Here is a 26,248-nt window from a genome sequence, read left to right on the forward strand (position 1 = left end):
GTGGCGCTGGTGGATATGAATATTACACCTAGGGGCAATTTAGAGTCTCCAATCAATGCATGTCATTGGGATGTGGGAGGAAACCGGAATAGTCAGAGAAAACCCATGCAGGCACAGGGAGTACACGTAAGCTCCACACACGCCATTAAGACGTGAGCGGCTGTTTTTGTAAATGCATCCTCATTTAGATACCTGATTGTGTTAAATAAATGAACACCTACATTGATAGTGTTATCTCAATTCAGAAATTAATTTAAATATGCATTTTGTTGGTGTTCAAAAATATATAATATAGATTTCTAAATAGCTTCCCAACAAAACATGAAGCAAAATAAAACTGCGGGAAAAGATGGAGCAGAAATCAGGCTTTGCAAATTGCAATTTTTTTACATACAGTTTTAAATGTGTGTGTATGTGTGTGTATTTTTTAAGTTACACAACAAGATGGCATCAAAATCACACCACAAAAAAACTGACTGACAAAAATGACTGAAAATCCTATAATTTTCTAAAATATATATATATATATATATATATATATATTTTATTTTTTTTTTTTCAATTCAGTACTCATATTTGGAGACACAGATAAACGCAATGTAGTAAATGCACGCTTGCTGAACAAGTGTTAAAATCACACAATACTACTAACTGGCCTAGACTCAACACATCCATGGAGATGTCTATGGGTTTCATTGGTGGGAATTATCAAACTACATACGTTCTTGTCCCGTTACGGGTTGCCACAGCATGTCATCTCAGATGAACGTTCATATTTGTTTGGCACAGTTTTTACGCTGGATTCCCTTCCTGACGCAACTCCTCTTGGGTAGTGGAAGCCCCCAGTGAGAAGCAAACTCACAAACCTTGGTTTACCAAACCAATGCTCTAACCACTGAGCTATGGGGCCTCCTGATGGGAATTATCAAACTATGTTTTGTAAAACTTTGTTGAACTGATGAAATGTTATACTCATTTTCAAAATGACATGCTATGTTTATTATTATTAACAGCATGCAAGAAATGCTACCTACATTTCTATTTATTCAATACTTCTACATTCAACTTTAACAAATAGCAAAGTGTCACATTAAAGCTGACATACAGTGGCAGCGTTTGCAACAAGGAAACTACTAGTAGGTATTTGGTGTTTAAAACGGACAAAAACATAAAGTGACTGCAAACAGCAGGTTGTGTCCACAGGGCATGCCTGCTGCTGGCAGGAGGTTTGGAACTGCTTGGATGAAAAAGCACTTGAGATGAATTGTGCAAAATGCCCTGCATGTTGGTTTAGTTCCATTGAAAACACCTCGCCTATTGACTTTCCAGAGTATTTCTTTGAGCTACACAGAAGAAAAGTCTCTTATGTTCTATAATGGTCGTCTGAAGTATTGAAAAGCAAGTCACACAGTGGTGCCTGATCCCCGCTGTAACTGTAAGATGTGAAAAGACTTATGAAACCTTAGAAAAGTAGAAGCCTTCATCCCAGCTTTCGTTTGTTCACGAGAGAAGAGAACATACCTTCACTACTTTGTGACATTTAGGAAACTTAAATTGGGGAGACGGTTCCTGTGCTCATGTAATGAGACATCACTGAGCAGACTTCAGACCCGTAGTACAAATTCTGTTTCAGAAAAGGTAATAATGCTAAATTAGGCTATTAATTTAACACCATGCATTATTTTGTTTCGCATTTACTGCAGTGTAAAATTGTTTTCCTTCACACTGTTACATTTTTCCAAAGGTTTAACCATTGCATGTAGTAAACAGGGCAATCAGAATGTGCATTAGTTAAAAAAAAAAGCCCGGGAAAAAAAAAATAGAGCATATCCTTTGTGCAAGTTGTATTTGATGAGAACGCAGTGGCAAGTGAGTGTACATTTTATACTTCCTATCTATTTACTCTAAAATGAAAAAAAAAGCATCTATCTTTCTTTACTCCTTAATTCTTGATGTGACAATCCAAATAGTTTATGGGTTTGAGATCGCAAATGGTCCTGGATCCTGCTAGAATAGAACGCACCTGCATGTAGCAGCACATTCAGGAGGAAAACAAAAACTGCACCAAGGATACAATCTTTAAAGTAGTTTTCATTTGAAGAGGTTGAGAATTTTTCTGCACAGCATAGTCATGAAATCTACCTTACAGTTGTGACCCAAACTCAATTCAACCTAACCTTGTTTATAAACCACTTAAAGAGAGGGAAGTCTGGACTTCTTTGTTGAGGCTGCTAATCCTGTGATGTGAACTCTTATAAGTCTCAGAAAATGAATGAATGATTGAATTAATGAATTAATTAATTATTTTTGGTTGAGGGGAACATAATCTGATACAATTAAAACACAGCCTGATTGCAAAAAAATAAAAGTGTTGGCCCATTGCATGATCCCTTGGTGTAAACATCTTGTTGGCAAGTGGTTGAAAAGTCCAAAAAAAAACAACAACGACAGCATCCACTGTGAGCAAACTGAATACTAAACTGAAGAGAAGGATGTGTATTTTTGGAGATCTTTGCCACACTGATTATTTGTTCTTCTGACACAAAGGCCCAAGAAAATGTGCTGGACAGGTCCGGTATCTCTCTAAAGTTTTAGTTTATTTATTTATTTATTCGCTGGGTCTCATAGTTGAATCCTGTGGCTTATCCTGAGTTCCTGGTGAAGAAAACAGCTGCAACAAGATGGGAAGTTGACTGTGTGTGTGTGTGTGTGCGTGTGCGTGTGCGTGTGTGTGTGTGTGTGTGAGTGTGTGTGTGGATATCCATCCATCCATGTTTGGAGCCACGTATCCTCACAAGGGCAGCGGCAGTGCTGGTGTCTTTCCCAGCTATCTTCGGGCAGGAGGCAGGATACACCATGAACTGGTTGCCAGCCAATCACTGAGCACATAAAAACGAACAACTATTAGCACCCGCAATCACACCTTAGGCCAAGTTAGATTCTCCAATTGAAGAATTTATTAATTTAACTGAGGAGAGAAGAGAAGCCATTTTTAACTAAAAAAAAAAAAAAATTGAGTTTGGCATTGAGAATGGTGAGCTGATTGGAACCGGGTCTGTTCAAATTTAAAAATTTCAGTTCCCACTTTCAATGCCTACAGTCCACCGACACCAAAGAAAAAGTGTAAAAAACCAAGTGCTGTGCATGTGTGTTTTAGTCAGAAGTGTGAGTGAAAGGAAACCGAAAGTTGGCTCACGGTGACCGGGAACTGTTGTGTGCCAAAAAGTAAAATATAAGCAAGTATTGAACAACTTGATGCTTTGTGGATTTACTACTCCCACCATTGAGCTTCGGAGTTGCGAAGTGAGAAGGGAATTAACCCTGAGGAGAGCAACCTCCGCCCCGGAGAAGACATCTCCCCTGCGTCTCCAGACTACGGACGGGCGATCGGAGCAGGAATGGTTAACACTGGTGACCACAAAGGGACCTTCTCCCATTGTCTAAGGAGTGGCGAGCATTGTCTTTTTTCACCAAGGAGTAAAGCACTTGCTGTATTCACTGGAGCTAAGCTAATAAATCATGGCTGCTGCTCGCAAACCCCAGTAATACGTCGGACTCGAGAGTCGTCCCCCGGACTCTAGAATAATGATGACCGACGCTCCTGTGACTGCCAGGTGTGTGAGCGGAATTTAACAGTATTGGACAGTGAAGAAATGTCAACATTATAACCCGTTTTTGTGTGAAGCAACTTTTGCAAACATATTTGCCGATGGGGAGGAAAATGCCAAGTTGCAGTTTTCCCGCTCTAACACTTTTGCTGATGATGTATATCAAAGGCGGTGTCACGAACCAGGAAGCGCTACACACAGTTGCTCAGACCCTACCCAACCAATGCAAGTGACAAATTTGAACCCATTCTCCTCTGACTATATTGGACGTCTTGGACATAGCACACCAAAATTTTTCAAGCCAGCAGGGTCTAGTCCAGGTGCAGCTGGGACATCCAGAAAATTCTTCTTTGCACTCAGCTCTGCTCAAATCTACCGACAAGGCACTTTTCGCCTCGCCAACCCCTCTCTGACACTGAAGAGGAAGATGAGCCGAGTGAAAGGATCTCCATGTTGTGACCAGGCCAATGTGACAGCCCCACACCATGGAGGGAATTCCTGCACTGGTTTGAATGTTGTGCAGAGGCCAATCATTGTTCTGGAAAGACCATGACTACACAACTGAAGTTCTGTTTAGTTGGAGCTGCAGGAATCATCGTCCACCGCAATAGTCACTCGTCTAAGTGAGACTACCACCGCTTAGTGGACAAGCTGGAAAGTGCATAAGGCCCATCTTCAGACCATGCAGCTGCAGTTGCTGTGGAGCTTAGGCAAAAGGTGCGTGTATTCAGGGATGACATTTATGGCAGAGTAGCTGTAGCTTAGGGTAATAGGACAGAGAGTGAGCAAGACTCCATAGCTGTTGTAGTGTTCAGAAGATGTTAGAAAGGCATCCAGCGACACTTGCCCAAGCATATGAAATAGCCTGTTGGCATGATACCACCAAAAGTGCTGTGTCATATCTCACCAAGGCCATGCGGCAGGATGCCCGCCATGTTGTCGAATGTTGTCGGTCACGTACTGCTGTTGTACGGGAGAATGATGACGATACTGCTCATCCAGCCGATTCCTCCTCTAGTCCGTGTGGCTCGTTCACACCCTCAACCTTGCACCAGCAGAAAAACTTAAAAAAAAAAAAAACTGGAGTTCTCTGCCACGACTGTCAAAATTGGGGCCAACTCCGGGAGCAGTGTCCTTCCGCTCAACACATCACCAGGACGTCACAATTGAGGAGTACACCTTGCAACAGTCCTGAATCAACAGTGCTTCAACTCAATTCCCAGGACGCAGAAATGTGTAATGTAACCACGTAGGATGGTGAGAGAAAAACAACAGGAGGCTGATGGGCAGATCCGTGACAGCCTGGAGAATGGTGTCGTCCAACATAGCAACAGGAGCTGGGCCTCCCCCATACTTATGATACGCACGAAGGATGGAACGTACTGTCTTTGCTTTGATTACAGAGGCCTAGACGACCCCACCATAACCAATGCATACCCGCTACCCTGTATCCAGGATACGCTAGATACATTCCACTGCCCAATACTTCAGCATGTTGGATCTTGCATCAGGCTACTGGCAGGTGGAGATGACACCGAGAGCCCGCAGAGCACCAGCCTTCTGCACTTGTACTGGCCTCTTCGGGTAGAACGTCATGCCGTTCAGACTGCAATGCTCCCGCAACATTCCAACGGCTGATGGACCGTGTGGTGGTTGGCATGCAGTGGGAGACCTGCCTCGTCTATTTGGACGACATCATCGTGCTGGCCAAGGACGTGCCAGAGATGGTTCAGCGGTTGAGTCAGGTATTCGATCGACTTCAGCAAGCTAATTTGAAATTAAAATGCACCAAATATTGCCTATTTCGTTGACAGTTTTGCATATATGAGCCATATAGTGTCCAAGTGTGGTGTGCCCAAAGTGGAAAAAGTCAGAACCTCGCCCCCCCCCCCCCCACCCCCACCCCCAACATCAATGCAGGAGGTCTGACACTTCATCAGACTGGCCTCCTACTACCGCTGATTCGTAAAGGACTTTGCTTCAATAGCTGAACCATTGCATAACTTGACGAAGAAGAACCCTCACTTCCAGTGGCATTAAGAGCACCAAGCAGCTTTTGACGGGCTTAAGTGTCACCTCACCTCAGCCCCTGTCCTTGGCTATCCACTGGACCATGGTGACATGCTACTAGACACTGATGCAAGTGATACAGGTATCGGTACTGTGCTCTCATAAATGCAGCAAGGCATAGAGTGTGTGCTGGCATATGGCAGTCGTAAGATGACAAAAACTGAACAGAACTACTGTACCACAAAGTGAGAACTGCTCGCAATTGTTGATTTCACGTCCCATTTTCGTCAGTACCTCCTTGGACGTCCTTTCAAAGTACGCACTGATCACAGTAGCCTGCGCTGGTTGACAAAAATGAGAGATCTGGAAGAACAACTAGCTGGTTGGCTTAAGAAGTTGGCCGAATATGACTGCGAGACCGTCCAGGTCAGGTTCACACCAATGCTGATAGCCTCTCCAGAAGGCTATGCCGGCAGTCTTGCCACTACAAAATACAGGCTCCATTCACACTTCCTGGAGGTGTCACTCAGTCAGTCAGTCAGTCCAGTGTACTTTGGACTCTGACCATAGCTCTCTGTTGCAGACTCCAGTGGGGGTGGAGGAACTGCGTCCAGTGGGGGTGAGTCAAAGCACCTCTCCACCTGGCACAAAGATTTTGAACCAAAACGGTCTGAGTAATGTACACATAGTAAGCAGATTGGGAATAATCCTGATACTGCTTCTCTGTTTTCTGGCTGGACCATTGGGGAGCTGAGTCAAGCCCAGGATGCGGATGCTGATATTACACCCATACGAGCCTGGATGAAAGAGAGTTACGAGCGTCCCCCATGTGTGCTGGTTTCACCATAGAGTCCACCTGTCAACACGTACTGGTCTCAATGGAAATGGCTGTACCTTTGTGATGGGCTTCTGGTCCGTCACTTCTACTGCCCCAATGATACTGAGTTCTACCCACAAATCATGATGCCATGCAAACTACAACTGTAGGTGATGAGTCAGACGCACGAAGGGCCTGTGGGTGGACACTTGGGCGTGGAGCGGACCATGGCCAGACTAAGAACTTGATACTACTGGTACCACATGATGGAAGATGTTAGCCTCTGGTGCCAAACTTGAACCAGCTGTGCATCCAGAGCTCTCCTCCATAAAAGACCACAAGCTCCAATGGGATCTGTCTGAGTGGGAGCCCTGATGGAACGCATTGCCCTGGACATTATGTGACCGCTGAATGAAACTGAGCGCAGGAACTGATATGTGCTGGTGATAGAGGATTATTTTACAAAGTGGACAGAGCCGTTCACGATTCCTGATGAGCGAGCTGCGACTGTCGCTGAAGTTGTTGCGTCTGAGTGTGTGTGTCGCTAAGAGATACCTCAAGCTCTGCACAGTGATCAGGGCCATAACTTTTAGTCTGAGGTATTCCAAGGGATGTGTACATAGGCAAAACTCACACCATGGCATTCAGACCTCAGTCAGATGGCTAAGTTGAACGTTATAATGCCACTCCCCAGAAGATTCTGGCTTCCACAGCAGAACTTTGTTATTGGGACTTGCACCTTATGGTTGAGCTGGCCCACTTCATCACCAAAGATGCCCTGGGCAAGTCTGTTACAAGCACTAAAGACAAAATGACAAGAATTGCTGCTACACGCAGTACAAGATCGGAGATCCTGTGTATTATTTAGTGAAAGGGACCCATCGTGTCAAGAATAGAGTCCAGAAATTCCTACCATCATATGAAGGGCCATTCTTTATCCGAGGTCAATTAGACGATCTGATCTACCGAATTCAGAAGAACCCAAGAGCCAAGGTGAAAGTTGTCCAATATGATCAGATGAAGCATTACTGCTGCCGTGACCCCTTGGACAACACCTGGGCTCTGGGCCAAGCTCAAGAATGGAGACCTATGGAGATTCCACCACAAGCCTTGGAGGAGGACCCAGTCATGGGTGAGTCACGGCCATTGGGCCTGCAAGAGCAACGACGTGAACATCATCACCTACAGGTATGGTGTGTGGGTCACGTTGTTGGACATCCTTTCTACTGCCTGACTGGTGTCAAGTAGGTTGCAAAACCACAAATAGCAATGGAGCGAATTGATAACATTTGGGTTGTATGGCTTGGGTTCATGTGTTGAGCTGAGCCCTAGCACCAACTCTCAAATTGAACACCAATGTCGCCAAACAAAATTATACTTGATTGGGTCACCAGCACGGCAAAGATCTCTCTGATAAACGTAGCCTACCCCTTAGCTTCTCATTGCATTGCATATGTATACCAAAGTCAGTAACCTTATATAAACCTGATTATTTTTCATATCTTTGTATTATATACATATATCATTGTTAGCAACCTTAAGAACCCAATTATTGTCATGTCTTTGTATTCACATCTAATTTTTGACATAAAGACAGCAACAGGATGCAGCTGCCGGGTCACATCCGACGCTTTTTCAAGACGTTTGCAGCGTCGAGATACTGAACAGGAAGCCCGTCACACTCGAATCACAACGCAGGATGTCTGCAAGCAGAAATAGATTTAAACTATTTTTCCATTAAACTTTTAGCAGAAAATAAGATTCTTTGAAACGACTTTGTGAAAAGAATATAACCTGTGTATGGGCGTCTCTCTCAGACAAGGCAACACATGATGAGCAACCAACTAAAACAAGCCTGAGAATGCATGAGAGAATTGTATTCACAAGAATGTTGATACATTTATGCTATTACTCAAAACTAGGGTGAAACCGAACACGAGCTTGTGGTTACGTTTTTAAAGATGCATTTATTGCTTAAAGGGAAAGTGACAAAATTGAGTGAAGCTAAGGAGGGCGTGACAAGTCAAGCCAGGAATGGCGAAAGGGGCCCTTCCCACTAGGCGTGGATTCGGCCAACATTTTCCAGAATGTTCCACCAAAAATCTATAAAAACCTTGGATACGGAAATTCGGGGCTTTTTGTTCGGTTTTCGCTGACAAAGAGACAAGGTCTTTCTATAGGTGTAATAGTCGTGTGGCAAGCTGGTGGGGAGAAACTGGCAACTTGGAATGCTTAATTTTTGACGACTCCTTTTAAGATTGGGCCCAAGTAAAACTACTATAATAAGGTAATGTCAGGATAATATCAGCGATATTACCTGGTTACCTATGAAGGACAAATTGGCTTGACAATTTATCCTTAATCCCGAAAACCCTTATTACTAAATTAGGCTTCGAGCTATATAGGATTTGATCAACCCTAACAGGCTCCCTCAAAAATGTCCATTTTCCCTAATTTCTGATACTTTTAGACGCTTTGAATCTCACTTCATTTATAGTGTTTTTTGCTATTTTTATCATTTACCTCATCCTGCTTACCATCAGTTTTATCATTTTAACCATTTTTACTTTTATTGATTTATGTTCAATTAACATCGAATTTTGCCTTAACATTGCAACCATACCCCGCGTCTGGCGGGGATAACTGTAGCAATGAATGTTATCTGAACAATTTTTATCATTTTAACCATTTTTAATTTATTGATTTATGTTCAATTAACATTGAATTTTGCCTTAACATCGCAACCATACCCCACGTCTGGCAGGGATGTCTGTAGTAATGAATGTTATTTGAACAATTTTTATCATTTTTTTAAATTCTTAAAATTTCCATCTCCATCTATCTTTGTCATTATTTATTGAGTTATATCATTATTACTATTCTACCTCATTAAAGATCGAACGTCAACGACATTAACATCATTTAGTCGTAAAATTGTATTTTAATCAGTCACTCATTGATAATCTCCGGTTTAAGATTAAACAAATCCATACGATCCTAACAAGGATTGTTAAATTTGATAGGTCAATGACAAGTGCAATCGATTCACAAGAGATGAAGCTGCTGTAAAAGCGGAGCGAACACTTTGTCACCTTGTTACTCTGAAAGGTTACTCGACAAGACTGATAAGTGGGGGCAGACTGGATTGGCTCTGCAAAACTAAAGGCAGTTAGTACAACTAGGCGAATTCATCTCGACACCGACTTAAGAAGCTCCTGTCCTCCTGCACGCATGGCGTTAGAGTCAGCTGGGGTAAAGAGGTAGCTGAACCCTTTAACTGGAGAGTCGATCAGGACATTTCTCCCGATTCGTCCTGCGGATAAGCGGAATCTGACACTGGTTTTTGGCCGGAGGAGCCAGGGACGAAGGACGAGCCAAGCGTAGTCTGCCTACGTGGAACGTAGGGTGCACCCTCATCAACCTGGGTAGTCTAAGTGATACGGCGAGCGGGTTAATGATTTTGGTGATCGGGAATGGACCAACGAACCTGGGAGCAATTTTGCGGGAGATCCTTGGTGGAGAGCCCGACTCGCTGCCCCACCCTGAGTGCTGGTGCGGCTCTCCTCTTGCGGTCTGCTGTGGACTTGTAGATGTTACCCATGTGCAGCACCGTCCTCCAGGCTGCCTCCCAGGTCCGTTTGCAGCGCCGTACTACTGCCAGGGCCAACAGCACCGCGGAGTCTGTGTCCAATGAGGGAAACAGAGAGGGAGGATAGCGTGCACAACGTGTAGTGGAGCCATACCTGTTGAGGCGGAGGGTAGGGAATTGTGGGCGTACTCAACCCATTTGAGCTGCTGGCTCCACATACTCTGGTCCTTAGATGCTACGCATCGAAGTCCAGTCTCTAATTCCTGATTTACCCTCTTTGTTTGGGCGTTAGACTCCGGATGATGGGCCGAAGTTAGACTAGCTGAAGCGCAGATGAGGGTGCAGAATTCCTTCTAGAAGTGGGCGCTGAATTGCGGGCCTTTGTCCGAGACGATATCCCAGGGGAACCCGTGGTAGCGGACGACCTCGTCCAACACCAACACCAGGCAGGCATTGACAAATTCCTTCACGTCTTTGCTGAGGTCTGGCCATCAGAATCTCTGTTCGACAACAGAACGAGTTTTTGCCATACCAGGGTGTCAGACAGTCTTGTTCGAATAGTCCTCAGTGGTGCTTTGCTCTGTAGCCAGATGTGTCCTTGAGCGCATCTCAGCACGTAGGCTAACCTTGATGAACTGCATACTGAACACTTTGTAATAATCCATTGCCAGCTAGAACCGGTTGAGACAGAAACCCTTTGTCTAAGTGGAAAGCCCCGATGTCAGGCCACAGGTTTGATGCCGCTCATGGGCCGCCCTTCTGACAAGCTAAAGGATATGTGCTTTCTCTGTACCTTTGCACTTGTGATCTGCTCTCTACAGCTACTGTCAGTAACTCATAAGTGCCCGGAATATTCTGCAAGTAAATTCTTCGAAGAAACTGTTCATCATCTCCAGGCTTTATTTGGATAATCAACATTCTCACTACCCGAAATTAAATGAACACGCGGAGGAAAAAAAGTGTCCTCTAACAATTGGTGACCTTTACGTGATTTTAGACTGAGGTGTTGGTTGACAGACAGTACATCGGCGGCCAACAATTCATAAGGTAAGGGGACATTTATCCTCCAAAAGTGATGTGTTAACTGTGGTTGATGTCCGAGTCACGTTTGAATTTGTGACATTGTGAAATTAGTTTCTGTGTGGTTGAACAGTAGGGCAAACTTTGGGTCGTATAGTCCTGAGTAGAGGTTGAAAAGCCTTAGAGTGTGTGGGCATACCACTCTAGAAAGGGTTTAGACGAGCCCTGTGTTCGGAGGTTGTGCCGACACAAAAAGGTTGTAAATCCCGTAACTCCCAGACACTCCAGTAGGTTGAGGACCAGTCCAAAACTTTCTGGATCGGGAGGTTGTATCGTTCTTTTCGGAGAATCCTAGAGACAAGAATTCCTCATTAGAAATCAAAGGACTGTAAAATAAAGAGGCTAGAGCATTTTTAAAATAAATTAAAAAATAATAATAATAATAATAATAGTAATCCAGCTGAGAGATGAGATAAATTGTAGAAATTTAAGTGACCTTAATAAAATGGCCTAAGAAGGGTATGATGATACTCAATGGTAGTTAAAAGGAAAAAAAAAAAAAAAAAAAAAGAGTATCCTTCAGCATCTGCTGGCTCGCGAGTGAGTGTCTCGCGTGCATGCACACAGACGATTGTAGCATAGTGAGGCAAGCATGCGTGTGTGTATGTGTGTGTGTGTGTGTGTGTGTGTGTGTGCGCGAGATCATCGGAGGAGACACTACTTGTAGGTTTGCTGTTCTCATTCCTGTTTTTTATATATTTGCATTTTTAAGGCTGAGTTCTATCACTTGTTGGCTGCGTGAGTGTGCAAGGAGGCCCATCCTATGCGTTATTGTTGCTTTGTCACTTATCTGCCTCTCTGTTCCAAATAGAAAGACCTGTCGACTACAAAAAAAAAGAGAGAGGGGGATTCAATTTAAAACAATATGGAGGGACAGTTTGATAGGGAAAGTGAATGGTTTGATTTGCAAATGCCAAACCATTTTGAACAAGTGTTGCTCAGTGAACAAGTGAAAAATGCATGTGATGTGTGTGTTGGAAGGTTTCCTGAAAAAGAACGAGATAGTGAGGAAGAACAGTTGAAATAATGGATGAGGAAGCATCCCATTGTCTTTGACAACGTGTTTGGTGACATTAATGAAATACAGGGAACAAGCTTGTGTTAAAGAGGAGCGGCTCTAAAGTTGGAAGTGGAAAAAATTAACAGGTTGTCTTCAAAAGGTAGAAACGTGAGAGAGAATACTTAGAAAGTTGTGGAAATGAAAGCGAAAGCAAGAATGATGACAATGGGAATTGCGTTAAAGTTGTCCCGTTTACTGTCAAGGAGGAAAGTGTTGGTCTGGTACCATCAACACCCAAATTGCCCTCCGCGCTGCCTCCTTACTTGGAGGAGAAATGGCCTTGGGCGTTGTCTCCAACTGACCCATTTGTACTGTGACCTTACCATGAAATAAGGAAAGCTTTAAATGAATTTCAGGCTCCAGAATTGAATGTAATTGGGAACCGGCTCGAAGTAGATGATCAAACGTCTCTCACTCGTGCACAACAGACATCAAACATGAATTCAGTCACGGAAACTTTGGCTGCTGGAGTGACTGCCGCCATTAGAGAATTAGGAGGCAGATTGGAAAAAGCGGCCAACTTGACTCAGCTAGGACTGCAGAAGGCAGAATTAAACAGACACTGAGAGGTTCCATAGAATATCAGAAATCAACTTAAGAGAATCCGCTTCTGAACATGAAGATAGAGTGAATGTTGAAGCGGAAAAGTAAGACCGTGCCCGTCGCGCTGAACAAGAAGCAGCCAGACAGACTACGCTGCGGAACACGCAGCTAGAGGCTCTTCGAATGGGGAAGCAGAAAACAGGTTGTACGTTGCTCAGTTACAATCAATTATCAGAATTCAAGTCTATGTCCAGAATCTTTCAGGTGCCCACCCTGACTCTGTTTTGAATCGAACTAGAGGTCTTGATGACTCAAAGGAATCTTTCGAATGTCCAGCTTTTCCTCCTCATCGGCCTGTGATCCGTTTCCAAATCTTGCAGGCACCCATGTTAGCCAAAGTTGACCCAGCTACTGGTAACTCTGCTATGTTTTCCAAACCTTTATCTCTCACTGATGTGAGTGTGTTGCTGCAGAAACTTCCACCCATGCAATCTGGTGGGCCAATTGCCTTCAAGCAGTGCAGTTAGTGGTTACGGGACAAATGTGAACACCAGGTGACATCCGTGTTCTCCTTACACAATCATGTCTTCTTTCAGAGTTGAATAGCCTGATGCAAAATTCAGGTTTTTCTACTCTCCCCGATCATCAGGGTTAGGTTTAGGGTTAGACTCTTAGACGAGAAAATTATTTGCCCTTGTCTGCAGTGTTAGAGACCTTATTTCCCGTCCCTGAGTGTGTCATTTCAGATCTGGTGTTTGCTCCCAAAGCAGATGAGGAGGCCGCAGCTTTTCTTAACCGAGCCCACACTGATTGGGAAAATTCATTTCACTCTCTATTGCTCTATTCCCCATCATTTGATACTTATTGGATTCAGTCTAACACATTTTTACCCACTTCTGTTTTGAAGCACAGCTTCTGGATAGGCAACATTGGCCTGAAACAACCGACAGCGATTTTGCTGGTCAACTTCTTGATTCCCTTCCCACATCGCTGTGGTCCATGGATCCCACTGATATTGGTCTCTGCAATGTATCACCTATTGTGTTTTAGATGAAACCAGGACCAATATATGTTCCCCAATACTCTGTAAAAGAGGCAGGGATGATTGGCATTTCAGAAACTATTGATGGCTTTCTCAAAGCAGGGGTGTTGTGTGAAATTCCTGGCTCTGATTTTAACACCTCCATTTGCCTGTTGAAAAGAAGAACACAGGAAAGTTTTGCATGGTCCAAGACCTGCGAGCAATTAATGCAGCCGTGTTAACCCTCAGTTTGCCTGTCCTGAACCCACACTCTGCATTGTCCCAAATTACATCAGCCCAACACTTATTTCACTTGAATTGACTTGGCTAATCCTTTCTTTTGCTTCACCCTTCAATGAAGCAATTTTTTGCTTTCACTTGGAATGGTGTTTGCTACTCATACAATCACCTGCCTCAAGGCTTTGTTCTTTGAGCTGGACTCTCAATAGAAACAGTTTTTGAAGAAGTGCAAGCAGAAAGAATTCCAGGCTCCCAGTCAGCACAAAGAGAGGAAATTTTGGCGTTAACAAGCTCTCAAGTTGGCAAAAAATCAGTCAGTTAACATTTATACAGATTCAGCATATCCACACGACAGGTCATGTTGCATTAAAGAATGACAGTGAAACGATTTCCAAACTGCAACCGGTACACCCATTAAACATCAAGACGACATTCTCGAATTGGGAGATGGTTTAATACTGCCAACAGCGGTGGCAGTCCTTAAATGCAAAGGTCACTCTCGAACTAATGATTTTGTATAGCTGAAAATGAATCAGCAGATCGAGCAGCAAAAAAGGTTGCGGGATACTGACCAACACTCCAACTAACTATAAGTGAGTCTGAATGTGACAATCAACTGGAGGTGACAGATGAAACAGTTATGTTGTTGCAGGAAAAAGCAAGTCCAGAAGAAAAGTGTGTGGAAGTTGAAAGGGGGTGTCAAAGATGAGGGATATGACGAAAAGAGGGTAAGTGCATTCCATCTCAGACACAATTGAAAAATCTAATTTCTGAAGCCGATGGAACATGAGATGAGATGAGATGACTCCACGCCTGGTGACATCCTTTCATGAGACAAATTGTTAAAAGTAAAGTGCAGGACTGCAGCGTTTGCGGTAGGTATACAGTAACAAAACCACCACAGGGAGTCCACGATCCGGACATGGACGCCCCTGGTCAGGTGATTTCACTGACATGATTAGGGTTACCGGTATATGCTAGTCATAGTAGTTTCCTTTTTGGAATGGCCAGAGCCATATCCCTGCAAATCTGAAACAGCAACCATAGTGTTAAAACATTTGGTTAATCACTACATTCACAATCAGATGCTCCCGTCGAAATGTATATTTGTGAATCTGTGTGGTTAAAAGCAATTAAACAAATATAGTGAACCTAGGTGTACAGGTCCCTTTCAGGTCACGGAGCAGACGGCCACAGCAGTACGTCCTGCAGGAAAGGCGGACACGTGGTTCTACATCTCGTCTACACGGCCCACAAGATCCGCCTCAGGTTCAGCGATCCCTCCATCTGACAGCAACCGGAAAACCACATCTTCTCCAGTGCCGGCTGTCACCCGTTGATGACATCATTCAACAAGGAAGCTGACTGTGCTCCACCTCGACTCATCCCAGAGGAAAACGCCCCATGCCCAATGCACCACCCACTTCGGACGATGACGACGCGGACACCTTTCTTTAATTTTGTTCATTTCAAGTGTCGGAGTCTTTCGACTCCAAAGGGGGATTGAAGTATGTCTTATGCCCATATTTAGTCATGACTCCATTGTTTCCTCATGTCCTCAGTGGTGCTCTGCTCTGTAGCCAGATGTGTCCTTGAGTGCATCTCTGCACATGGGCTAACCTTGATGAACTGCAAACTGGACACTTTGTAATAATCCATTCCCAAGTAGAACTGGTTGAGACAGAAACCCTTTGTATAAGTGGAAAGCCCCGATGTTAGGCCACAGGTTTGATACCACCCATGATTCGCCCTTCTGACAAGATAAATGATGTGTTCTTTCTCTGTATCTTCGCACTTGTGATCTGCTCTCTACAGCCATTGTCTGTAACTCATAAATGCCCGGAATATTCTGTAAGTAAATTCTTAAAAGAAACTGTTCATCCTCTCCAGCCTTTATTTGGATAACCAACACACTCACAATCCGAAATTAAACGAACACGCGGAGGGAAAAAAAAGCATCCTCCAACAGAACTAATACAGTGAGTCCAACATCTAGTAATATTTATTTCCCTGCCCCCGACCCCAATGAATCTTATATGACTCCTCAAGCCCGAGGTCTCCCTTGTTGTCAATTCTCAAGATTCCTACTGAGCTGAACACTTGCTTCTGTTACACACGTCTGTATTAATTTTCAGGCACAATTTTACGGACAATTATTGTTTAACTCTAAATTGTTTGACTTTTGGAGTGCCATTTTGTTTGTTCCTCACTTAGAAGAAGAATACAGAAGCTGACCATGTTTTTTTGGTTGTTTCGGGTTTTTTTTTTTTTTAAATATTTACATACCCTCTGAATCAAGAAGGTTTCCAAATACAACCTCTATGGAAACTCTGCATGTGAGAACAAGCTTACTTATGTTCATGACATGTACTCATGATGATCCACACTGATAACACTACAGGAGACATAATAGTATAACACTGTTGTGTAAATATGAGGAGTTATTGCGATACTCAGAAGAGGATGCCGTAAAAAGCTGGAAAATAGAAATGATAATTGGCTGTCTCCAGGGCCAACTGGGATCTCAATTCACTTTAACAAGAAGCACTAATTATAGGATACAAAGAATTGCTATCTCCTGCCTCACCACATACTTTGCAGGTCAGAAACTCAGACGCTCTGTTTAAAAATCAAAGCTCAACACATCAGGGAGGAGAGGCTTTAATTAGCCTTTGCGCTCCAAAGTATGGCTGTAGAAAATGTGCTGAGCTGTTATGTCACACCAAAAGATGGCAACTCAGTCTCTGGAAACACCTTTGTGTATTATCTCCCATTATATATATATATATATGGAACTATATTGTCTTGACAACTTGCTTAATTCTATCATGTGTATGATGTATGCTGTATAATCAACCCAGAGGTATTCAGAGATGCACATCTCTATGCATCTCTTTAACCATCACCATACTCAACAAACATACTTATCTATCACTCCACTTTGGTAGGTGAGTGTAATGGGCAAAGTCAGTGTTATTTTCATGATGACTTAAAAATGTTTGTAAATGCCTGAACATTGCTTTTTGGGTCAAATTGTGTTAAAATAATATCAGCGTTCAAATGCCCATGTTGTGACTATGACATTAAAAGTTAATGAGTTGGTTGACATGATGATTAGGAGAAACATTGATTCATTGTGCATCCAAGAGAGTAGATGGAAAGGGTCATGGTTTAAATCTGAGGACCCGGGTCTGGTGTGGCAGAGTAATATGTAAGAATGGTACAGGACATGTATGAGGGCAGCAGAACAGTTGTGAGGTGTGACAGAAGAATTTAAAGTGGAGTTGGACTGCATCAGGGGTCAGCTCTGAGCCCCTTCCTGTCTGCTCTGGTAATGGATACACTGACATGAGGTTAGACTGGAATCCCCTTAGAGCATGATATTCCCAGATGACATTGTGATTCGCAGGTGCAGTAAAACAGAATACCGTATATGTGCATGAATGTGAGGGGAGAAGGGGGAAGAGTGAGGCTCCAGGGAGAAGGGATTGAAAGGGTGGAGAACTTCATATACTTCGGTCAACAATCCAGAGGAACGGTGAGTGTGGTATAGAATTGAAGAAACTGGTCCAAGCCGGTTGGAATAGCTGGTGGAAGATGTCTGCTGTGTCATGTGACAGAAGAGTCTCTGCTAGGATGTATAAAACACAATTTATAAAACAGTGGTGAGGCCAGCCATGATGTACAGATTAGAGACAGTGGCACTGACGAAACAACAGGAAGCAGAACTGGAGGTACCAGAAATGAAGATTTTGAGGTTCTCTCTAGGAATGAGCAGGGTGGATTAGATTAGAAATGAGCTCATTAGAGGGACAGCCAATGTTAGATGATTTGGAGACAAAGTTCAAGAGAGCAGACTTCAATTGTTTGGACATGTCCAGAGGCGAGAGTGAGTATATTGGTAGAAGGGTGCTGAGGATGGAGCTGCCAGGCAAAAGACCGAGAGGAAAACCAAAGAGAAGGCTGATGGATGTTGTGAGGGAAGACATGAGGGCAGTTGGGGTTAGAAAGGAAGATGCAGGAGATAGGTTAAAATGAAAAAAGATGATACACTGTGGAAAACCCGAACGGAACAAGCCCAAAGGAAAAGAAGATTGTGAATGTGCATCTTGGGTCGTATTCTTCATTTTGCATGAGTCAGATGTGCACAGCTCCACACGTTTCTGTCATGCAGTTAATTCTATCATTTGTGGACCTTCTGTTCATGTGTGGATCCACGTCGGTCGTGTAACTTTAAAGTGTGGGCGTTCCCTCTCATATCTGGCCTTGCACATATTCTGCCAAAGATATGAGCACATTTCCTTCTGCCCACTCTAGAGGCTGTAGTAACCCCAACACCCAGGGAAGGTGAAGCATCATCTTGCATGTTTTGATCCCCCCTGCTCTGCGTATTCGACAGCAGACTCAGCATGACGGACATCTGGCCCTTATACGCTCACTGATTGCCCAAAGGTCAAAATGTGTCCCTACCACATTACGGCGATTGATGGCCGAACATCAGCATATTACGTCTTAATAATGAATTAATTTTCATGTTCAAGTTGTGTGTGACATTTTTGTTTCAAATACGCTGCATGGCAGCTTGTGATCTTAATGTCTGATGGCATGTTAGATTTGGAATACTTTTGTTCGTATTTGGTCAGTGTCAGTCATAAAACCTGTGAGTGACATGCCAGTGTGTGGGGCTGCAACAAAAATCTACTTACTCCCTTTATTATTTATTCTCTTCCAAATGTGGCTAAAGTTACATAAATTGTGCAATTTATATTGAGTAGCAATGAAGCAATACAAACAAATATGCCCTTTCAAAGTAGCTTTTTCGATGAACGGTTCCCACGTCTCACTAAGGATGGACACCTAAATTTCAAATATCTACACAGGGTTCCATTTCAAATGTTAGTATGTCCAAAATTAATGTAACGTAAAATGTGGGGAAAGAAGCCTAACAGATGGTGAGAATTGCTGCTCACTGGACATTGCCTCTTTTTTATCTTATTCTCCTATAAAGCCAAAAGATTGTGTGTGAAAGTCCCAGTAGATCAGCAGGTCTTTAATTACTCAAACTAGCCCATCTGCCACCGAAAACAGTGCTGAATTGAAAGTAATTTAAATCCCCTTTCTTGGTATGAACTACACTTCAAATGCAATGGAATGGTTGACATTGAGCTATACTTCGACAGGTGTATTTATAGAATGTTGGGAGAAACAGATTAAGACCAATGTTTTATGATATACTGAAAGACAATGTTAAATTAATTGCTCTTATCTCGGTAACATGCATATTTTTAATAATGTGACTAATTCCGTTTACTCCATAATTCTGGATTTAGAAATAATGTCCGCTAGGGTGCGTTGGGAGGGGGGGGGGGTAATCTCCCCAAAATACAATTAGTAATTTGTTTTCTGATGAAATGTGATTTTCAGACAAATAGGACAATTTGGTCTATCAAATCCTATATCAGTGTAGCATGAAGACAGATGGGAGTGAAGACAACTTTTGGTGTGATAACTCAGCAACATGGAAGGTACAAACCAACATCACCGCTCACTACTCAGTCTTTATTTCTACTGCATAAAGAATACAGCTATAACTTCATCTGGAGATATTTTTATTGGTCTCCTCAATCGCTGTCCATTTGTGATTCTATAAAGGGGTTTAGCATCACAACCACTCTTGCTTTGTGTAAATGTATTTGTATTTTTCCACTGTGTATGATTTTGTGTTGCATGGTAGAGGGGCGATAAGCACATCTGCCAGATACAGTGAAGAAAATAAATATTTGAACACCCTGCTATATTGCAAGTTCTCCCACTAAGAAATCATGGAGAGGTCTGAAATTTTCATCGTAGGTGCATGTCCACTGTGAGAGAGATAATCTAAAAAGAAAAATCCAGAACTCACAATGTAAGATTTATTTGTGTAATACAGCAGCAAATAAGTATTTGAACACCTGTCTATCAGCTAGAATTCTGACCCTCAAAGACCTGTTAGTCTGCCTTTAAAAGTTCATCTCCACTCCATGTATTATCCTGCATCAGATGCACCAGTGTGTGGTCGTTAAATGCATAAAGACACCTGTCCACCCCATTCAATCAGTAAGACTCAACCTTGTAACAAGGCCAACACCAAAGAGCTGTCCAAAGACACCGGAGACAGAATTGTACAACTGCACACAGCTGGAAAGAGTTACGGAGAAATTGGAGCAAGACGAATGATAAGTTCCATCCCAAGAACACCATCCCTACTGTGAAGAATGGGGGTGGTAGCGTCATGCTTTGGGGGTGTTTATCTGCACATGGGACAGGACAACTGCACTGTATTAATGAGAGGATAACCACGGCCATGTATTGTGAGATTTTATGGAACTACCTCTTTCCCTCAATCAGAGCATTGAAGATGGGTCGTGGCTGGGTCTTTCAACATGACAATGATCTGAAGCACACAGCCAGGAAAACCAAGGAGTGGCTCTGTAAGAAGCATATCAAGGTTCTGGCCTAGCCAGTCTCCAGACCTAAACCCAATAGAAAATCTTTGGAGGAAGCTGAAACTCCATGTTTCTCAGTGACAGCCCAGAAACCTGTCTGATCTAGAGATCTGTGAGGAGGAGTGGGCCAAAATCACTCCAGCAGTGTGTGCAAATCTGGTGAACAGCTACAGAAAACGTTTGACCTCTGTAATTGCAAATAAAGGCTACTATACCAAATATTAATATTGTTTTTCTCAGATGTTGAAATACTTATTAGCTGTATCACACAAATCCTTAAAAAAAAAATCATACATTGGGATTTCTGCAGTTTTCTTTATAGATTATCTCTCTCGCAGTGGACATGCACCTACGATTACAATTTCAGACCCCGCCACGATTTCTAAGTGGGAGAACTTGCAATATAGCAGGGTGTTCAAATACTTATTTTCTTCATTGTAGTTCTCAGGTTCAAATCTGGCCTCCCCTGTGAGGAATGTGCATGTCCCCCTGTGCCTGTGTGGGATTTAACCAAGAACTCCAGTTCCCTCCCACATTCTAAGAACATGCATGGTAGGATAATTAAAGACTGAATTGCCTGTAGGTGTGAATGGTTGTTTATCTGTGCCCTAAACGGCGTGGAAAAAAAAATCATGTGTGTTGCTATTCCACGCCAAGGTACTGATAGCCACATCATTACTACAGTGAGCCATGCACATGGATATGTACTGTACAGAGCTTGGATATAACAAATCTGACCACTTGCAAAGGTCAGTCTTGCATGCAATGTCTAAGTCAGTAAACGTAAGCACTCGTATTCCACATGTCTCTGTACAGAAAATATATCCTAAATGCTGTGAACAGCCATGAATTAGTTCAATTCTATTTTTGTGTACAGACCACATAAATCGTATAGTTCTAACTGCCTGAAAGAAGTTTCCAAAACCAACGATGCAGAACGAATAGTGTGGCAAACCAGAATGCTGGAGTATCTGACAACACCGTCCTGGGAATTTCACCTAGGAAAAACAGTTGGATACAAAAATAACCCAAGGCACACAGATTCAGTACAGTCGTTCACTGACAAGAGATGAGATTCCAGTTCAAAATGGCTACAGTATTCCATAAACATACATAGTAACTGCTAAGAATACCATTTATTTTGCCAAAAACAATTGTGGGCTGAGGAAACAAACACGAAAAGAAATCAATAAACAAAACAGACTGGTTTAGGACCAGAACTTCAAATGAAACTTAAAAAAAGAAAAAGTGAAATTAATTAACTTCACACAGTACTCAGACAAAATAAATCATACACAACAGTTTCTTTTGATAATAAATCGATACTCAATGTCAACAGGCGTAAGCAGTGGGCTAGACTGCTATAAAACCGCACAACACGCAGACTGGTTGTGTCCGTCACAAAATTAAAAACAGCAATAGCTCCCATGTTACTGGTGCTCTTGTAGTATGCCTGTAAACATCACGATGCTACATGTATCCCTCTAGACCAGGGGTTGCAAACCTGTGGTCCGCGGGCCATTTGGGGGCCCCAAGACAATATTTTTTGGCCCCCACCTTACTATGAAAGTTAATGATAGTGCAGCCGTAAAGTTTTATATGAATGGCGCTTTTACAGTGTATTGTGTGGAGCTGACGAACCTACCAATCACGGTGGGACTGTGGGTCTTGGGAGCGTAATATCGACCAGGCTTGATGGAGAGAGTGTCATTAATGCGCAAAATTGTGGAAGTCTCACTAGACATCCCAATGGCGGCCATATTGCCTGCGACATCATTTACAGATGTCACACTGGGACAGATGCCATTGAAAACACGCTGTCCCACCTGCTATGGGAGATGATCAAGAGAGATTTTCAGATTTTTCTGATGCCCCTTCTGAGACTGAGGCTTTTTTTGAAGACGAGAACACCTCAGAAGCAAGTGAAGTGACCGGGGCCATACTGCCCTATCGTTTTGAGCCATATTAGAGATATGCAGATCACTTCTAACTGAAAACAGACTCCCCGACAGACAGACGAGGAACCCGATCAAATATTCAAAATGACTGGCCCGTAATGGACCTTTTTGACCTGTCAATCACTCATACAAGTGTCCGCTTGGAAAAGGTAATGTTATGAACAAAATGGTCCTCAGATGCGCTTGAAGAATGTCCAATTCTGATTCTGAAAGATGTCCTACTAGGTTACAAGGGACCCGGTTGATTAATTTTCCAAACCCAAAAACACAGTTGATGGAGTGCCTATGATGGATTAAGGCTCTCAGAAGACCCCACATACAACTAAGTGTGGACAATATCAACAAACAAGGCTGTATGTTAGAAGGTAAGTGAGGGAGAAGAATCTTCTGAGTTTGACTGAATTATAATCAGTGCTTTATACATTGCAGAACAACTTTCCCTTTGTTAGTATGTCACTGACCTGCTGAATCAAGTGTGTAATGTTTTATGTCGAGGACTCAGGTTAGAGATACGTAAATCCGCGATGTCATGCAAGAGAAATGTCTATTTGCCTATTTGTATCACATCAGACTTTTAAGACAGAGCACAGGGTTCGATTACAAGCCAAGTAAAATGAATACACCCACTCACTTATGAAGACTACAATGATATGACTTGTGATCTTTAGAAGTAAAAAGTACTCACCCTGCTTTACATGCGCAGTACGATTGCACTATTTTATCCTGTTGGATAGGGCGGCACGGTGGATCAGCTCTGAGGTCCCAGGTTCAATCCTGGACCCGCCTGTGTGGAGTTTGTATGTTCTCCCAGTGCCTGTATGAGTTTTCTCCGGGCACTCCGGTTTCCTCCCACATCCCAAAAACATGCAGCATTAATTAGAGATTCTAAATTCACCCCTAGATGTGATTGTGAGTGTGGCTGTTTGTCTCCATGTGTCCTGCGATTGGGTGGCAACCAGTTCAGGGTGTAGCCCGCCTCCTGCCCGTTGACTGCTGGGATATGCTCCAGCACTCCACTGACCCTTGTGAGGATAAGCGGCTAAGAAAATGTATGGATTTCAATATGAAGTTTGTGAGGCAAACATTTTTGTGTCGATCGCCAACATTTTGCTGTCACTCTGACACTGGGCCCTGCTCTGTCCAAAATCTTAATTTTGTGTACATATCCTTGGGTGAAATAGTTGAGCCCTCTGTGTAGAACTCTCCTGGACAAGTCTGACGCATTTGGCTAAAAAATATACCCCAATATTATTTGAAATACACAACGACTTCAAACATGCTCAAGAAAAAGGTGACACAAGCCTTGACATTCAAAAACGTTCAAATCACCATTGTCAAAGCTTATGGGACATGGATAAGGGGGTGGAGCTTAAGATCGCCATCGGAAAGGTCCATTGTTCGATTTCCTAACCCTTTTACAAGTCTTGTGTATGTAGCGTACTCAGGAGGACCCATGCCAGGCAATGTAAGTAGGGTCAGGGTGCCCAGACACCGGTGGAGCTGGGGGGGGATCTCTTTTCTCCTTCCCACACGTGGCTGCTCACCTCTCCGCCGGCCCACCTCCGTGGAGCCTAACGGCAAACCGCCACAGAGGCTAACGGACACACTGCCTACCTGGAACATTCAATGGCAATATCATTTGTTCGAGTTTGGTGACTATATGTCATTTGGCTAGTTAGCTCGTGTTACACACTACTAAACTGTCTATTTGGTTTTGTGTTTTATTGTACTGTGTGATTAAATTATCTTAAACAAATGCTTTGTTATATTTTGCTGGTTTGACCAAGGGGATTTATGCTAAATTATCACATAACATATGCTATAAACTGTGAGACAAATTAGTCACCCTCCCCTACTATTTTTTTAATAGCTCTATACACACCTACATGCCATTTGGAACACACAAAGCTCTTGTCCTTTGCACCTGTGCAATCCATCTCTTTGGGAAACATGTGATGAGTGAATCCATCCTCCCGAGTGTTCGAACAAAATCCACCAATACAACAAGCTAGCATTAGCTAATATGCTTAAAAAAAAAACAAAAAAAACAGCCAATTTATCGCTGAGAAAAGGGGTATAAACACACGAATCCACCAGTGTGAACATCTGCAAAAAATGTCCCTTCCTGGTTCTTCTCCAACACAAATGCTTTGAGGGCATTTTCATGGTGGGAGATGCAAACATCCATATACGGCAACAATCTGACGTAGTGTGAACAAACGGATTGATCTATTCCGGCTGATTTTTATTTTTTTAATAACAACATACTAAAAATTACGTTTTACGTGTCAGTGTCCCTTTAAATTGTGTGCATGTGCACCAGACTGTGGCCCAGCCTCAGCCATAATGTGTCCCCAGCGGACCCCAACAGGAATTTAATTTGAGACCACTGCTCAAGACAAAGTCGTGTCCTGTGCGTGTGTACCAGGAAGAAAAGGACCGCACACTACCATGGCCATTGAAAGTGGTAAAATTTGTGATGTGCATTAATACACAAGTGGAAGAAGAGACCCCAAAAGTAGATGGCACAGAAATAGGACATCATACATCATACACAAGCGGGAAGGAAGAACCACACTAGCACATCTATTGCAATGGCAACGTTAATTTCATATATCGACACAAACGGGACAAAATGCTTACACACCACAGAAGGAAAAATGTGGCAGAAGCCTTGAAACCTAATTGCATCTGGTTCAGCCACACTGTGGTGCAATATAAAATTCTTAACCCCCAATCTCAAACTCGACAAAGCAGCCAGTGTGCAGACCAAACATAATGTATGACCTGAATGAAGAGAGCTTCTGGCACAGAGAGCGAGTCAATGGTTGAGAACACAGAGAGCAAGTCAGTCCTTTTATACCTATGTATCCTTTGATTGCCTACAGGTGATACCAATTGGGCTTGGCACAGGGCACAGAGAAGTGCTGGCGCAAATGTTTGATCTTAGAGTTTCCACTAAACATTTAGAGATGCTAATCACAATGCAAGCTACTGATGCTTCCATTTCTAAAAAGGTGTAGAATATCTTCACAGAGTTAAATCACAGATGTGGGTTCTGTCATTCCCCTTTGAAGGAGCAGCTTGCTGAGCAAAAATAACTTAGGTTACTCTTTTGAAAACCACAGGAATAAGTAGGTAGTAGGTTTGCGTAACTGGGTCGCAGTCACTTAAATAGTTGGACTTCAATGATTTAGTTCAGTCCAGTATTTGCATTTAGACTATCTGGGATCCACTCAACCTTTAACCTGCATCACATGTCCTCTCAGAACTTGGTGCCAAGGGTTTAGGCCATTGATAGTAGACGGAAGCTGAGTCTGAGTCAAATTACAGTGTCCAACCACCTGAGCCTGCTTTGAATGTCAGCAATTGACTTGCTCATGAAAGCTGCACAGGTAATGTGGAGTTAAATGTCAAGTATTACTTTTTTGCAATAATTGCCTTCAGCGTCCTTGGAGAACCGGCTGTTTGTCGAGCCTGATTACAAAGTGGCATCTTCTTGAATATAACCAGCTGATGAGCAGATGGATGTTGAACTCCAATGACTGCTCAAAAAAGATGTTGCCAGGAAGGACCAAGATGGAATGTCATTTTACAATAAAGCGCATTTTTTTCTGGTTTGTTTTAGATCAGCGGTCGGCAACCTTTGACACCGAAAGAGCCATTTGAACCCGGTTTCCACGGAAAAGAAAACACTGGGAGCCGCACATCTAAAATGAAGAAAAAAAAAACTTCTACTACTTTACCGCAGCATGTTTCTCCATTGGCTTTGCCGGGCTTGAAAGTCGCTCAAAATAGACGGCGTTTCAGCGGGTATACCCGCTTCCACAGTGTGAC

The 26,248-nt window shown here is 43.0% G+C and overlaps 1 long non-coding RNA gene across 1 annotated transcript; it reads right to left on the reverse strand.

The window, feature by feature from the left end:
* Positions 1–577: 577 nt before the first annotated feature.
* On the reverse strand, positions 578–26,248 carry LOC133506685 (uncharacterized). The gene is made up of 4 exons (XR_009796576.1): positions 26,158–26,248; positions 10,219–11,395; positions 9,923–10,116; positions 578–2,879 (listed from the first exon to the last, which is right to left on the reverse strand). It is a non-coding gene; the product is annotated as an uncharacterized LOC133506685 (long non-coding RNA).

The sequence above is a fragment of the Syngnathoides biaculeatus genome, chromosome 9 (assembly GCF_019802595.1).
Source record: "Syngnathoides biaculeatus isolate LvHL_M chromosome 9, ASM1980259v1, whole genome shotgun sequence".
Taxonomy (NCBI): domain Eukaryota; kingdom Metazoa; phylum Chordata; class Actinopteri; order Syngnathiformes; family Syngnathidae; genus Syngnathoides; species Syngnathoides biaculeatus.